The 14115-nt window shown below is 46.2% G+C and overlaps 1 non-coding gene across 1 annotated transcript; it reads left to right on the top strand.

The window, feature by feature from the left end:
- The first annotated feature begins 1285 nt into the window (after positions 1-1285).
- Positions 1286-1357, top strand: trnaw-cca (transfer RNA tryptophan (anticodon CCA)). Its single transcript has one exon. It is a non-coding gene; the product is annotated as a tRNA-Trp (tRNA).
- Positions 1358-14115: the final 12758 nt, after the last annotated feature.

Genomic DNA, 14115 nt, shown 5'->3' on the forward strand with positions numbered 1-14115 from the left:
AGCGAACAGTCAATGGGGAACTTCAAACTAGCGTCGACAGAAAAACAACACACGCAAACCAAACACTTAACCGGAGAAGCAATCATCCCAACACCCACAAACGAGTGAACAATCCTCACTCTCTCCGCGGAGCAGGTAAGGGCTGTTTGGCACTATCTGTTTGTAGACGCGGTTACGTTTGTTTCATGGTTTAAATTTAAATATCTTTTTCGAAAAAAGTGCGGAGCGGACCCGGAAGCTGGTGTAGCGCAAACTTACCTGGGTAGTTTTTTTTCCCAATAAAGGCGCGCAGTGGTTAAGTAAATGGGCAGGTGTTATACCTTGGGTTCACTCTTCCTTCATTCCCACCAACCCTAACTCCACTCCCACCCCAACAGTCCAACGGCACTTTCCCCTGCAACTGCCGAATGTGTGACATCAGCCCATTTACCTGCTCCCTCCTGACTATCGAAGGGCCCAAACTTACCTTCCAGGTGTAGCGGCACTTTACCTGCACTACCCACAACCCAGTCTACTGCATTTGCTGCTCATAATACGGGCTCATTTACATTGGGGAAACCGAGGCATTAACTGGGTGACTGCTGCACAGAACATCTACGTTCTGCCCGCAAAAAAAGACGCTGAGCTTCCGGTTGCCTGCCAATTCCATACCCCACCCTGTTGCGTGGCCAACATCTCTGTCTCAGGTTTGCTGTATTGTCCCAGCGAAGCCCAGCACCAGCAGAACGAAGCGCACCGGATATTACACTTTTGGACCATACATCCCTCCGGTCCCAATATCGAATTCAATAATTCTAGGGCTTGAAATCCATAGCATCCTCGTCCCTACCACACACACCAAGCCTTGTTATCACATAGTCTTTCATTACACACTACCTATGACTGCCACGAACAGTCTCCATTCACCCTCCCACGCAGATCGTTATCAACTCCCTTTTCTGTCCAACAGTTCTTCCCTCGCTTTGGGCTCTGTCCTGATCTATCATTTACTGCATCCGCCTTCCTCCCACAATATCTCCTGCATATAAACCAACGTTTTCCCAATCACCATCAGTTCTATGGAAGGGTCATCGGCAACTACTGTTTGTTTTTTGTTTCTGATATACAGCATCCGCAGTTCTTTCAGCTTTTTATTGAGGTAGAGTTGGAAATTGTTTCGAGAAACAGAAGGAGAGGTGGAGAGACAGAACAGACTGAACTGTTGATCTCAGTTGTTACGCAGACGTAAAATCATTGTAGTGCGATCACTTCCCTTAAGCATGAATAGCGGGCCCAATCTCCTCGTGAGCTTGTGGCGCAACGGTAGCGCGTCTGACTCCAGATCAGAAGGTTGCGTGTTCAAATCACGTCAGGCTCATTGAAGTCAATTTTGGATACTTGTGGGGAAGACGACTGAGCAGAGGTAACCAATGGGTTTCAGGCCGATGGCACGGAGCCTGCTCCTGTTGCTCAGAAGTGAAGTTTGGAAAAGAGCAGAGCAATCGTTATGGGGCACCGATAGGCGGTTTTGTGGGGGCGAGAGAGACTCACGATTGGTATGTTGCCTCCCAGGTGCAAGGGTAAGTGACGTCTCTGATCGTGTTTTCCGGGTTCAGAAGGGGGAGAGGGAGCAGACCGAAGTCGTGGTCCACGTTGGCATCAGCGACATAGGTAGGAAGAAGGATGAAGATGTCAGGCAGGCTTTCAGGGAGCGAGGCTGGAAGCTCAGAGTTAGAACAAACAGAGTTGTTGTCTCTGGTTTGTTACCCGTGCCACGTGATAGCGAGTCGAGGAATAGTCAGAGAGAACAGTTAAATGCGTGGCTACAGGGATGGTGCAGGAGGGAGGTATTCCGGTATCTGGATAACTGGGGTTCTTTCTGGGGAAGGTGGGACCTGTGTTGTGGTTCTGTTCGCCGAGCTGGAAATTTGTGTTGCAAACGTTTCGTCCCCTGTCTAGGTGACATCCTCAGTGCTTGGGAGCCTCCTGTGAAGCGCTTCTGTGATGTTTCCTCCAGCATTTATAATGGCTTCTCTCTGCAGCTTCCAGTTGTCAGTTCCAGCTGTCCGCAGCAGTGGCCAGTATATTGGGTCCAGCTCCATGTGTTTGTTGATAGAATCTGTGAATGAGTGCCATGCCTCTAGGAATTCCCTGGCTGTTCTCTGTTTGGCTTGCCCTATAATAGTAGTGTTGTCCCAGTTGAATTCATGTTGCTTGTCATCGGCATGTGTGGCTACTAAGGATAGCTGGTCGTGTCGTTTCATGTCTAGTTGGTGTTCATGGATGCAGATCGTTAGCTGTCTTCCTGTTTGTCCTATGTAGTGTTTTGTGCAGTCCTTGCATGTGATTTTGTAAACTACATTGGTTTTGCTGATGCTGAGTATCGGGTCCTTCCTTCTGATGAGTTGTTGTCTGAGAGTGGCTGTTGGTTTGTGTGCTGTTATGAGTCCTAGTGGTCGCAGTAGTCTGGCTGTCAGTTCTGAAATGCTCCTTATGTATGGTAGTATGGCTAGTCCTTCGGGTTGCGGCATGTCCTCGTTCCGTTGTCTTTCTCTTAGGCATCTGTTGATGAAATTGCGTGGGTATCCGTTTTTGGCGAATACAGTGTTCTTCTCGCTCTTTTTGCAGTTCTGGTGTGCTGCAGTGTGTTGTGGCCCTTTTGATTAGTGTCTTGATGCAACTTCGTTTGTGTGTGTTGGGGTGGTTGCTTTCATAGTTCAGGACTTGGTCTGTGTGTGTGGCTTTCCTGTATACCTTTATGGTGAATTCTCCGTTCGGTGTTCTCTGTACCATCACGTCTAGGAATGGGAGTTGGTTATTCTTTTCTTCCTCTCTCGTGAATCAGATTCCTGTGAGTGTGGCGTTGATGATCCGGTGTGTGTTCTCTATTTCTGTGTTCTTAATGATTACAAAGGTGTCATCCACATATCTGACCCAGAGTTTGGATTGAATTTGTGGTAAGACTGTTTGTTCTAACCTTTGCATTACTGCTTCTGCTATGAGTGCAGAGATCGGTGGGCCCATGGGGTGTTCCGTTGATTTGTTCGTATATCTGGTTGTTGAATGTGAAGTGTGTTGTGAGGCACAGGTCCAGTAGTTTAAGTATGCCGTCTTTGTTGATAGGTTCAATGGCCTGTTGTCTGTTCTGTATGTCCAGCAGGTTGGCTATTGTTTCTCTGGCTAGAGTTTTGTCAGTAGAGGTGAACAGTGCTGTTACATCGAATGAGACCATGGTATCTTCTTTGTCTATGTGTAAATTTCTGATGATGTCCAAGAATTCCTGGATTGATTGTATAGAGTGTCTGGATCCGCTGATCAGGTGTTTCAGTTTCTGCTGCAGCTCTTCAGCCAGTTTGGTAGGTGTTGGTATCTGCAAGTAGTTGTTGCGCTTTTTGGATGTACTCTGCTTTGTCCAGGATGACCGTAATTCTGCCTTTGTCTGTTGGTCGTATGATTATGTTCTTATCGTTTCTTAGTGATTTTAGTGCTTCTCCCTCCTTGGTGTTGAGGTTATGTGTTTGTCTTTTCCTTGTTATCAGAGGTGCGATACTTTGTCTCACTGTTTGTTGTGTCTCTTCTGTCAGTCCATTGTTCCTGAGTGTGCATTCTAGTGATGCTAGGAAGTCTGCTGTCTTGGCGTCCCTGTAGTTGTAGTTAAGTCCCTTGGCCAGTATTATTCATTCCGTGTCTGTGAGCTGTCTGTGGGAGAGGTTTTTAACCCAGGTGTGTGTTGTGATGTCCTCTTCGTTGTGTGTTAGTTTGGCCATTTTTTCTTTTAGTGCCTTTTTTTTGCGGTGTTTGGTCCTGTTCTGTCCTATGGTGACGGCCTGTTCTATGGTCCGGGTCCATTCCTTCCATCCATTGGTGGATTTTGAAATTAACGATTTTTGGCACGGAATTTCTTGTATGTATTTTTGAAGTCTGTTGTGAGCGTCTGTAATCATTACCTGATCATCCCGAGTCCGTTCTGTCTGGCTGTGTCCCTGGCTTGTGGATTGTTGACTGGTGGGACCTCTATAAACAGGATGGTCTACACCTTAACCTGAGGGGCACCAGTATCCTTGGGGGGAGGTTTGCTAGTGCTGTCTGGTGGGGTTTAAACTAACTCTGCAGGGGCATGTGAACCTAGACGGTCGCTTTAGGGTGTAGGACCTTGAGTGTAGGGAGGTTAGGTTCATGGCATCAATCTCGAAGGAGGGTGCCTGTAAACAGGAAGGTGATTTGAAGTGTGTATACTTCAATGCAAGAAGTATACGAAATAAAGTAGGTGAACTTGCAGCGTGGGTTGGTACCTGGGAGTTCAATGTTGTGGCTATGATGGAGACATGGGACAGAATTGGCCGTTGCAGATTCCAGTGTTTAAATGCTTTAGTAGGGTCAGAGGTGGGGGTAAAAGAGGGGGAGGTGTGGCATTGTTTGTCAAGGATAGTATTACAGCGGTGAAAGGACGATAGATGAAGACTCGCCATCTGAGGTAGTTTGGGCTGAGGTTAGAAATAGGAAAGGTGAGGTCACCCTGTTAGGAGTTTTCTACAGGCCTCCTAATAGTCCAAGAGACATAGAAGACAGGATTGCGAATATGATTCAGGAGAAGAGGGAAAGTAATAGGGTGGTTGTTTTGGGGGTCTTTAACTTTCCAGATATTGACTGGGAAAGCTATAGCTTGAGTACGTTAGATGGGTCGGTGTTTGTCCAATGTGTGCAGGAGGGTTTCCTGACACAATATGTTGACAGGCCAACAAGAGGTGAGGTCATACTGGATTTGTTTCTGGGTAACAAATCAGGCCAGGTGTTAGAATTGGAGTTAGGTGAGCGCTTTAGGAACAGTGACCACAATTCGGTGAATTCTACTCTGGTGATGAAGAGGGATAAGTGTGCACTGCAGGGCAAGAGTTATAGCTGGGGGCAGGGAAATTGTGATGTGGTGAGGCATGACTTAGGATGCATGGCTTGGAAAAGTAGGCTTCAAGGGAAGGGCACAATCGATATGTGGAGCTTGTTCAAGGAGCAACTATTGAGTGTCCTTGATAAATATGTACCTGTCAGGCAGGGAGGAAAGGGTCGTGTGAGGGAGCCGTGGTTTTATAATGAATTGGAATCGCTTGTTAAAGCGACGAGGGCGGTCTATGTAAAGATGAGGCGTGAAGGTTCAATTGGGGTGATTGAGAGTTATAAGGTAGCCAGGAAGGAGCTTAAGAGAGAGCTAAGAGCAGCAAGGAGGGAACATGAAAAGTCCTTGGTTGGTAGGATTAGGGAAAACCCAAAGGCTTTCTATAGGTATGTCAGGAATAAAAGAATGACTAGGGTAGGAATAGGTCCAGTCAAGGATAGTAGTGGGAAGTTGCGCTTGGAGGCTGAAGAGATTGGGGAGACACTGAATGAATACTTTTAGTCAGTATTCACTCAGGAACAGGACATTGTTGCCAATGTGAATATTGAGTCACAATTAATTAGAATGGACGGCTTTGAAGTATGTAGGGAAGAGGTATTGGAAATTCTGGAAAGGGTGAAAATAGATAAGTCCTCTGGGCCTGATGGCATTTATCCTAGGATTCTCTGGGAAGCAAATGAGTTTGCAGAGCCATTGGCCTTGATTTTTATGTCCTCGTTGTCTACAGGAATAGTGCCAGAAGACTGGAGGATAGCAAATGTGGTTCCCTTGTTCAAGAAGGGTAGTAGAGACAACCCTGGTCTTCCGCTTGATATCCTTCAGAAAAATTAACAAAGTGAGTGTACTGTTAAATGAACATAGCATAGGCACCAAATTCCTGTCAACTGCCAGGTGCCTTCTGATCACACGTTATCCAGGACACCAAAACTGAAAACTGTCATGCAGCCAGTCAGCCAGCCTTAAGAAGCACCTAAGTGAAGCTTTCCTCCATACACAATGACCTAGAACAAGATGCTGTCAAAGATGCTGCAAATGGAGCTGAATCAAGGACATGAAAATGAAATATCAAGGCCGCTTGAGAAAAGAAAGCCATTTAAGTTGCTGAATGACTTCCTTCTATTCTATTAAATGAAAAAATGACAAGAAATATAGAATGTTATTAGAAGGTGAAACATATAAGCCATTAAACTTTTACAACAGTGAATAATCTTAGATATACTCAAAATGAAGCAACACATATGTACTTTTTATAACAATGTGCTAATCCCTTAAATGCTGCTCAATTCCATGAGAAACTACGCTTTTAATTGTATAGGTGAGGAAAGAAGCTATCCATTTCTAGGGTGCAAATTGTATTCAAATGAATGTGTCAAATTAAGGAAAAAAGTGAAAATACATTTAAGAGGGACAGAGAGCATCTGAGCACCTTTGCAGAGTCTTGTCCCTCCCTGGATTCACTGCAGTTGCAATCAGTGAATAGTTTCCCCCCATCTCTCCCTCCCAAGATGAAGAATGGAAAAGGGGAGACATTGCTTTGCTCCTCGGTGTTGTCTAGTGGAGGGAGTTTTACTCTGAAATTGAATGAAGATAGAGCTTCATTCCGGACTGCAACTTCCTTCCATTGTCCAACATGTGAGTACGGCACTTTCTGAGGAGGGGAGGCTTGTCAGGATAGATGCCAATAAAATGCTTCCTTGTCAGAGAATCTAGAACTCGATGACACAGATTATAAATAAGGGCTTTCCCATATCAGGCAGAATGAGGAATTTATTCTCTCTTCTTTATTGCAATGCTCTCACACAGAGAGTAATAGCGACAGGCTCTTTGAATGTATTCAAGGCTGAATTGAACTGAATTTTGAGTGACAGGGAATGAAAGGTTATTGAGTGCAGGTAGCAAATGAAGTTAACACTACAGCAGGACATGCATGATCTTCTTAATTGGAAAGTAAGCCTGGTGAATGGCAGTGGCAAGAGATTTAACACGTTCCATGTCTGAGTAGTCCTTCAAACAGTTGTCGAAGCTGGACAGAGACATGGATTCCCACATCATAGAGAAACCGTGGAAATGTGAGGACTGTGGGAAGGAATTCAAAATTCCATATTTGTTTGAACGTCATTGCCATGGTCACACTGGGGAGCAGCCATTCGCCTGCTCCATGTGCGGCAAGGGCTTCATTCATTTAATCCACCCTGATGATCCACCTGAAGAGTTTCACGAGGAAAGACCTTTTTTCTGCTTCGTGGGAAGGAGTTCATTTATTTATCACCCTGGTGACCCACCAGCCGGCTCACACCGGAGAGAGGCCGTTCGCCTGCCCTAAGTGCATGAACGGATTCACCCAGTCATCCGCCTTGCTGATCCACCAATAGGGCCATACCAGGGAAGAGACCACCCTCCTGCTCTGTCTGCATGAAGGTATTCATTAATTTGTCTGCCCTGCTTATGCACCTTCGGGTTCACACCAGGGAGAGACTGTTCTCCTGCTCCATGTGCAGGAAGGGGTTCATTCATTTATCCACCCTGGTGACTCACCAGCAGGTTCACACCGGGGAGAGGTCATTCACTCGGTCCAAGTGTGGGAAGGGATCCACTAACCCCACTGACCTGCAGACAAACTGGCACATTCACACCAGGGAGAGGCTGTTCATCTGCTTCGTCTGTGGGAAAGGGTTTAGCCATTCATCCATCCTGCTGGCGCACAGGCGCATCCACACTGAGGATAGACCGTTCTCCTGGTCTGTGTGTGGTAGGGGATTTACAGATTATTCCAGTTGCAGAGACACCAGCGGGTTCACACTGGGGAAAGGCCTTTCACCTGCTCCGTGTGCGGAAAGGGATTTAGTCAGTCATCCCATCTGCTCAGACACCAATCCAATCACACCAAGCAGAGCACGTTTGGATTCTTTGTGGGTGTGACTTGTATTAGTATCAAGAGGAAGGGGAGTATTGCTGAGGCAGAACTGACTGCAGGTAGAGTAGGTGGCGGTGCATGGCTGACAGCATGGAGCATAGGATCCGGAAAGAGAATTCTTGCTGAAGGTTTTGAATTTGTAGTGTGTACTGGGTATCCTGTTCAGGTTCAAACTGTGTTGGGCTGAATGTGGTCCGGAGTCCATGTGAGATCAGATGGTTCCATATGCAGTTCTGAGGAATAGCTCTGAAAACGTGTTGCTGGTTAAAGCACAGCAGGTTAGGCAGCATCCTAGGAACAGGAAATTCGACGTTTCGGGCCAGAGCCCTTCATTAGGAATGAGGAATTTCTGGCAGTTCTGAGGAATAGCTGATTTTGATGAAGAGCTTATGACTGAACATCGATCCTGATGAAGGTCATATGCCCAAAACATCGATTCTCCTGCTCCTGGGATGCTGCCTGACCTGCCGTCCTTTTCCAGCAACGCACTCTCGACTATTAATACTCAAGAGTGCTTACATTCACTGGTCAGTTGAGCACCTATTAAGACACACTTACTGATTTGGAACATGCAGCGGAGTCGGGAGATGTAAACCTTTTATGTTTGACTCTGTGAAGAAATCAATCCCATGGAAAGATTGGCTCCAGTTTGTCCCTTCCCCAGGAGGCTGTCGGGACGATAACATGGGAAACAGAGAATGATTGTCCATTACTGAAGGTTGAACAAATTGGAAAAATGACAGTTTCTGATAATGTCTTACAATCCTGGTGGCTTTTGGAGGTATTTTTGAAATTGTCATGGCCTGTGTGACCCACTGATGTTCCCAGAGTCTGAGCCACACCACAAATGGCAGGATGGAGAAGAGAATGCAGACATGGGTTATATCCCTACCATAGACTCATAGAACCTGACCGCATGGAAACAGACCTTTCTGTCCAACTCATCCATGCTGACCAGTTATCCCAAATTGGTGAGGCCACTTTTGAAATATTGTGTTCAATTCTGGCCTTCTTGCTATCAGGAGGATGTTAACGTTGAAAGGGTTCAGAAAAGATGCACAAGGATGTTGCCAGGCTTGGAGGGTTTGAGCTCCAGGGAGAGTCATAGAGCCTTAGAATCATGGAGATGTACATACGGAAACAGACCATTCATTCCAAATTGTCCATGCTGACTAGACATCCAATCCTTAACGAGTCCCACTTGCCAGCATTTGGCCCATATCCCTCAATCCCTTCCTATTCATATACCCATCCAGATGCCATTTTGAATGTTGTCATTGTAGCAGCCTCCACCACTTCCTTAAAGAGCACATTCCATACATGTGCCACCCTCTGCGTGAAAAAGTTGCCCCTTAGGTCCCTTTTCTCACCGTAAACTTATGCCTGCTAGTTCTGGACTCCCCCATCCAGGGAAAAAAAACCTTGTCTATTTCCTCTCTCCGTGCCCCTCATGATTTTATAAACCCGTATAATGTCACCCCTCACCCTCTGACACTCCAGAGAAAGTAGCCCTATATTGGTCAGAGCATTGAGTATATGAATTGGGAGGTCTCTGTCCAATGATCACTTACTGTTCCCTTCAATAATTCTATAATTGGAAGTATATGACATAGCTAAAGGACATAAATACAACAGATAATTGTATTTGAATCTCGGAGGCTAGCACATTGAATATATAACCATTTAATAACACTAGATAGATCTCTGTCCCTTCTCAAGTTCCAGTCCTGATAAATGCCTTGCGGATCTGAAAGCCTTGAGAGACAGAGAGAATCTGAAACCGCTTCTATTTGATTCATTTCCTCTTTTTCCAGCTGCTATCTTGAATAGTTTTACCCTTCCCCCTCTCATTCCCCGTCTCCAAGCCAGGATGAGGAATGGAAAGGGGAGACATTGATTTGTTCTGAAACTGGCCTCGTCCCGCGTGGTGACGTTCGCGATGGAGGGCGGGGCGTCGTGAAGGAGCCAATAGGAATCGCAGCGCCGAGCGGCGATGTCGCTGTGTTCTAAGTCCTTTTGGCCAACGGCCCGTACGTCGCACTGACCAATTGCAAACCCTGGAGAACCTGAAAGGAGTCTGGTCCTCCTGCCAATCAGAGCTCACCTATTGTCTAAATGAGCTCGGGAAGCTGCTACTACTTCTCTGAATGAAGATGGAGCTTCACCCCAGACTGCAACTCCCTTCCTCTGTCCAACATCTGTGACTACGGCACTTTTTTTCTACACCCTTCCCATCCTTTTCAATTTCTTTTCTCATTCTGGGGTTAAACTGATATCCCAGCCTTACCTCAGCTTCTCAGAGCACATCTCTGTTATGCTCATCCCAGTATACAGGCGTGTCAGACCGGTTCTGAAGCAGGTAAAACCTGGCCAGGTGGAGCCATTTCTGCTCTTCAAGACTGTTTTGAGCGCACTGACTGGTGGGTGTTCAGGGAGACCACAAATGATAGCGATTCCATCAATTTAGAGGAGTACATGGTGTCGGTGATTTCCTACGTTAGCAAGTGTATTGACGGTGTAATTGTGTTCAAGACCATCACTTCTTGCCCCAACCAGAAGCCATGAATGACTGCAAAGGTGTGTGCAGTGCTGAGGGCCTGTGATTCTACCTTCATAGCAGATGACAAGGTGGGCCTGACAACAGTGAGGGCCAACCTGACCCAGGCATCAAAGAGTAAAAAATGAGGTCTGCAGATGCTGGAGATCACAGCTGCAAATGTGTTGCTGGTCAAAGCACAGCAGGTTAGGCAGCATCTCAGGAATAGAGAATTCGACGTTTCGAGCATAAGCCCTTCATCAGGAATAAGAGAGAGAGAGCCAAGCAGGCTGAGATAAAAGGTAGGGAGGAGGGACTAGGGGGAGGGGCGATGGAGGTGGGATAGGTGGAAGGAGGTCAAGGTGAGGGTGATAGGCCGGAGTGGGGTGGGGGCGGAGAGGTCAGGAAGAGGATTGCAGGTTAGGAGGGCGGTGCTGAGTTGAGGGAACCGACTGAGACAAGGTGGGGGGAGGGGGGGAAATGAGGAAGCTGGAGAAATCTGAATTCATACCTTGTGGTTGGAGGGTTCCCAGACGGAAGATGAGGCGCTCCTCCTCCAGCCGTCGTGTAGTTGTGTTCTGCCGGTGGAGGAGTCCAAGGACCTGCATGTCTTCGGTGGAGTGGGAGGGGGAGAAAGAGTCAAAATGTACATACACACAAAAAATACACAGCCACTTTCAGGACAGCAGTGATAAACTGAGCGTGTGGAAGGGCACCCAGGCCAACACTAACCACCGAACAGCATTGCCTGGTTGTGCTGGTGGTGCCTCCCCACTGCTGGATGAGTTGAACAACTTTTTATGCATAATTTGAGGCTCAAAATGATGTGGCAGTGAGGAACTCTAACCCCCACCCCCCCCTCACAACCCACCTCCCAATTCAGTCTCTCACGACCAGACTGTGCAACAGTTTCCTCCCCCAAACCATCTGACTCCTTAACACTGTATGATTGGACTCTTTTTCTATCTGAAATTTTTTGCACAACTTCGAATTGCTGCTAGAAAAATGTCTATTCTTTATCATTCTTTTATTATGCGGTAACTTGTGTGTTTTGCACTCTGGTCCCTCGAAGTAGAGGAGATGACAGAAACATTGGAAGCTTCTGAGAGAGCGTTCTCAAAATTAATCCTGGGAATTGACGTGTTTGCTAATGATGCAATGTTGAGTAGCTTAGTTGAGCATTCGTTCGAGTTTGGAAGAATGAGAGGAGATCTTAATGAATAAATATCAGAATCTTAGTGGGCCTGAAAGGTTAGTTGCCAAAAAGGTAGTGTTCATTTGTGGGAGAGTCTCAGACCAGAAGGAATAGCCTCTAATCTTAACCGTTTGCATATTTATTATGGAGATGATGTGGATATCTTCTCTCAGCGGTTAATGAATGACAGGGCTACTGAAGTTCTATCACTAAGTATAGTCAAGGCATATGGTGGGCAGAATTTTAATCAATAAGGGAATCAATAATAAGGCATGAATGTGGATTTTTAGATTATAATATTAATAAATGGTGGAGCAGATTCAATGGGCTGAATGGATTATTTTGGTCAAAGATTTTATAAACATCCTGTGGGATCTTGACAGGGCAGATATGGATAAAGTGCTTCAACCTATGCACGATATTCAGACCTAGGGTTCCACAGGAACCAGAATTGTCTGTTTTGAATTTCTATCCTGTGCAGATGGTGATGCTTCCTGTAATCTCCTTTTACAGGATATGAGAAAGGGAAGGAATTGCAGCCAGAAATATCAAAACAAGATCTGATAGAGACAATCATCATCAGCCTTTGAATCTCTCAGGATTTATTATGTCTCTGCTGCCCTGTCTGCTTCAAAAGGTTTCAAACATCAGTGAGACTGAGGCACACTGAGTGAGAGTGTCGCAGTGAACTGACTGTGGGAAGAGCTCTAAGCGGATACACAGCCTGAAATAGTAACATCCCATTTGCAGTGACAAGAGACAGAACACATTCCGTGTGTGAGTGGTCTTTCAACTGATTGTCAAACCTGGAGAGAGACCAGGACTTCCACGTGATGGAGAAACCATGGAAATGTGAGGATTGGAGGAAAGACTTCAAATTCCTGTGTCTGCTTGATTCCCATCATCGTGGTCACACTGGGGAGAGGCCATTCACCTGCTCAGCGTATGGGAAGGCATTCGTTCATCTATCCACCTAGTGACTCACCGGCGGGTTCACACCGGGGAGAAGCCATTAATTTGCTCAGTGTGTGAGAAGGTCTTCACCCATTCGACTTCTCTGCTAACTCACCAGCACATTCACACCTGCGAGAAGCCATTCTCCTGCTCCACCTGCAGGGAGCACAGATTCCTCCGCCCCGCAGATACAGCAGTGTGTTCACACCGGGGAAAGACCATTTACCTGCTCAGTGTGTGGGAAGGCCTTCAGTCGGTCGTCCCATCTGCTGAGACACCTCTTCAGCCACACCGAGTAGAGAGTTTTTAAACTCTTTATGTAGGTGTGACTTGTATTTATATTCAAGATAGCACACATTCACTGGTCAGTTGAGCATCTATTAAGAGGCTCTTAACGATTTGGAACATGCAGTGACATCAGGAGGTATATACCTGAAATGTTTGACTCTTTGAAGAAATCTGAGTTGAAAAGTGTGGCACTGTAAGAAGTACAGCAGGCCAGGCAGCATCCGAGGGGCAGGAGAGTTGATGTTTCAAGCATAAGCCCTACATCACATTCCAGTGCCATACTTTTTGACACTGACTTTCTAGTATCTGCAGTCACTCGACTGCTCTGAGTCTGTGACGAAATCTGCCCCGTGTAAAGATTAGCTCCACTTTCTCCTTTCTCAGTAAGGCTGTCAGGATGACTACATGGGTAAAAGAGAGAGCTCTTCCAGTGCTGAAGGTTGGACAATTAAATTTAGGTAAAATAAAGTTTCTTACTGCGGCTACAATCCTGGTAGCTTATGTGAGAAATGCCTCAAGGTATTTGGACATTGTCAGAATCTGGTGACCAACTGAGATCCATGGTTTGAACCACACAACAAGTGGCAGGATGGAGGGGGGAATGTAGCCATGGGTTATGTCCCGACCATAGAGCCATAAAACTCCACTGCACAGAAACAGACCTTTCAGTCCAACACGTCTATGCCGACCAGATATCCCAAATTGATGAGGCTATTTCTGGAATACTATGTTCAGCTCCAGTCTCTCTGCTTTGGGAAGGATTCAACACTTAAACGATTCAGAAAAAGTTTACAAGGCTGTTGCCAAGATTGAAGAGTTTGAGGTAAAGAGAGAGGATGAATAGGCTGGGATTGGTTTTCTCTGAAGCATCAGAAGTTGAGGGGTGACCTTACTAAGGTTAAAAAATCATGAGTGGTATGGATAGGGTGAATACTGATGTTGTTTCCCCAGTGTGGGCGACTCCAAACCCACCCACCCCCACACCCCCGTCCCCGGATAAGGAATGGAAAGAGACATTGCTTTGTTCCCAGATGTTGCCCAGAGGGAGTCTCCCTTTGAAACAGGTAGATAAGATAGTGAAGAACATGTTTGTTATGCCTTCATTTTTTGGTCAGAGCATTCAGTATAGGAGTTGGGAGGTCGTGTTGCAGCTGTACAGGACGTTGGTAAGGCCACTTTTGGAATATTGCGTGCAATTCTGGTCTCCTTCCTATTGAAAGAATGTTATGAAACTTGAAATGATTCAGAAAAGATTTACAAGAATGTTGCCAGGGTTGGAGGATTTGAGCTATATTGAGAGGCTGAAAAGTCTGGGGCTGTTTTCCCTGGAGTGTCGGAGGCTAAGTGACCTTATAGGG

The sequence above is a fragment of the Hemiscyllium ocellatum genome, assembly GCF_020745735.1.
Source record: "Hemiscyllium ocellatum isolate sHemOce1 chromosome 27 unlocalized genomic scaffold, sHemOce1.pat.X.cur. SUPER_27_unloc_24, whole genome shotgun sequence".
NCBI classification, from domain to species: Eukaryota; Metazoa; Chordata; class Chondrichthyes; order Orectolobiformes; family Hemiscylliidae; genus Hemiscyllium; species Hemiscyllium ocellatum.